This window comes from Aegilops tauschii, chromosome 6, assembly GCF_002575655.3.
Source record: "Aegilops tauschii subsp. strangulata cultivar AL8/78 chromosome 6, Aet v6.0, whole genome shotgun sequence".
NCBI classification, from domain to species: Eukaryota; Viridiplantae; Streptophyta; class Magnoliopsida; order Poales; family Poaceae; genus Aegilops; species Aegilops tauschii.
The window spans coordinates 355,165,790-355,168,502 of NC_053040.3; positions in this window are offsets into that span (position 1 = coordinate 355,165,790).

Genomic DNA, 2,713 nt, shown 5'->3' on the forward strand with positions numbered 1-2,713 from the left:
ATGAAATTTTCTTTACTAATCACTTCTAATGGAATAAGACATGACTGAAAATAATAGTAACTTTGTGATGCAGTTGTACTCGACAGCTCATCCAAAGAGGAGGTTAAAGCAAGGCAAGTATCCACTACTCTGAAGGTAATCATTATGTGCACTATTCATGTTAATGAAGTTCCTTTTATGATTGTCTCAGTTCATAAGTTATATACATGGCATGATGCCAAGATATGGTACTGGACGTTACTAGTACTACTGTACTAGTATAGAAGTAGGATCATATTCTGTTGCATGATGCCAAAATGTGACACTGACATAGCTGCTACTAGTACACTAGTCTAAAAGTAGGATCATATGCGTGTGAGTGTGGCTGCTAGTAATCTTGAATGTAGAGATATGAGGTTATTTATTTCACATGATACTTCAAATTAGTATATCGGAGGAGTTGTTCGGTTTGTATAAAAAGGAAATTGCTTCTGGATTGGTATTGTGCATTGCAAGACAAAATAAGTTTCGAATGCAACACATTTATGAGCTTATGCAAAAAATATGTTCTTTTGGTTTCCTCCATGGTAGTTTTTGTATTATCGATTTACTTCACAACAGAAAGTTTCTTGGAAGTTTGTGCTATGATTTTCTCTTCTATTGCCTAATGCAAAGATGCAACACCAGCCAGAACTAGTCCTAGTGTAAAAGTAGGATCATATTTATGTGGTTTGCTGGTAATCTTTACTGTGGAGACTAGAGGTTCATTAATCAAAGGGTTGTTTAGTCGGTATAAAAACGGATTTGCTTCTGGATCTGTATCGAGCATTGCAGCCTTGCAGGACTAAATAAGTTTCCAATGCAATTATGCAACAAATTTATAAGCTTGTAATGCAAAAAATTATGTTCTTTGGTTTCCCTCATTGTAGTTTTTGTATTTTCTATTTAGTTTGTTTTGCTTGGAATCTCTCGATAGGCAGCTTCCTACCTATTTCATATTTGATCTGCATATACTAAGAATTTATGATATTATAACTTATATTGCTTTGCTTCTGCCTTCTTCTGTAAAAACCATATACCTAATTAAGTGGGTAATGATTTATCTTCTATTCTATGTTTTCCGGATGTGGACACGCGCACACCCGTACAAACATACTATATTGCAGTTTTTTCTTTGATTATTATCTAGATTTATGCCTACTTGTGGTCTGCACTTTCATAGGCCTGGTCCATATTTTTTATCATTATCGATGTGAATTACCAAACTATTGCTGCTGTGTATTTGAGCATTTGTAGGATGTTGGAGACAAATACAACATCAGTGTTGCTGGAAGAGAATGCCCGTAAGAGAAAGTCGGATGATGTGGGATGGGAGTATGGGAGTCTAGCCGATGTTTCCAAGAAGGACAAAGTGAAGTGTTTGTTTTGTAACCATGTGATCATTGGAGGTGTTTATCATCACAAGCAGCATGTGGCTCACGTTGGTAATTTTGTGGCTAAATGCAAGAAAAGCTTGCAGGAAGCTAAAGATAGGTGCAAGAAATCTCTTGAGGAGGCATCTAAGAAGAGGAGGGAAAAGACTTCCCGTGATCTAGAGCTCAGAGAAGGCGTGAATATTTCTTGTGTTGGAGATGCTTAAGTTACTTGTATTGGAAGTGTTGAGCCACACAAGATAGGTCCCATTGACAGTGGACACGTCCTATTGATCCTAAATTAACTCAAGTTGTGCGTCTGTGTGGAACTATCCCTGTTGTGACTTGAGAGAAGTGTTTCAAATAAGATTCTAGGAATAAAGTACTTGTGAACTTGACATCATAATTTATAATGCTATATGCCATATTGGGTCTTGCGTGATGTTTGCCTCAACTATATTTGAATATTTGATGTTCCTATGTTACTGCTACTTCCCTTGAGTAGATCATTTTTAGTTCTTCATATTGTTGTGATGTACTCCCTCCATCCCATGATATAAGTTCTGAATATAAGATCTTATATCATGGGATGGAGGGAGTATCTTATTATCATTCAATTGTCCTAACCTAATGTAGTAGAAAATGCCTAAGGCTATGCCTAGCCAAAAAATTGTCCTCCTAACCTGCTACCATACAAAACTCCTTGGCTTGCCTAGGCTACGCCTAGGTAGGCTAGGCGCTAGGCAGAGAGTCATTGCCCGCCTACCGCCTAGCGCTTTTTCCAATCTTGGTTCAGTTATAGGCTTAACTGGAGTTTCCACAACTGGTGCAGTAACTTACAGTTCGGATGTGCGGACAACTTCTAGAACAAACTCCGATTCGTTACTCCAGCTTACTTTCGCCGGAGATTCAGTAATCTCATCAAGCAGTACTGTCCTCCCACTTACTTCTTTAGCGAGAAACTCCTTGAGGAAGTGACAATTCTTTGGGACAAACACTTTGTCCTCGGACTTTTGGTAGAAGGAATACCCAATTGTCTCTTTGGGATAAACTACAAAGTAGCATTTGTCTGCTTTGGGATCCAGCTTATTTGGCTATAAATGCTTTACGTAACTATCACAACCCCAAATATTGAGATATGATAAACTGAGTTTCTTCCCATTCCATAACTCATATGTTGTCGTCTCGATAGACTTAGATGGTGCTCTGTTTAGTGTATATGTACATTGTTGTTTCAAGTGCATATCCCCAAAATAGTAAAGGCAGATTAGTAATTGACATCTTTGACCTCATCATGTCTAACAAGGTTCGGTTACGCCTCT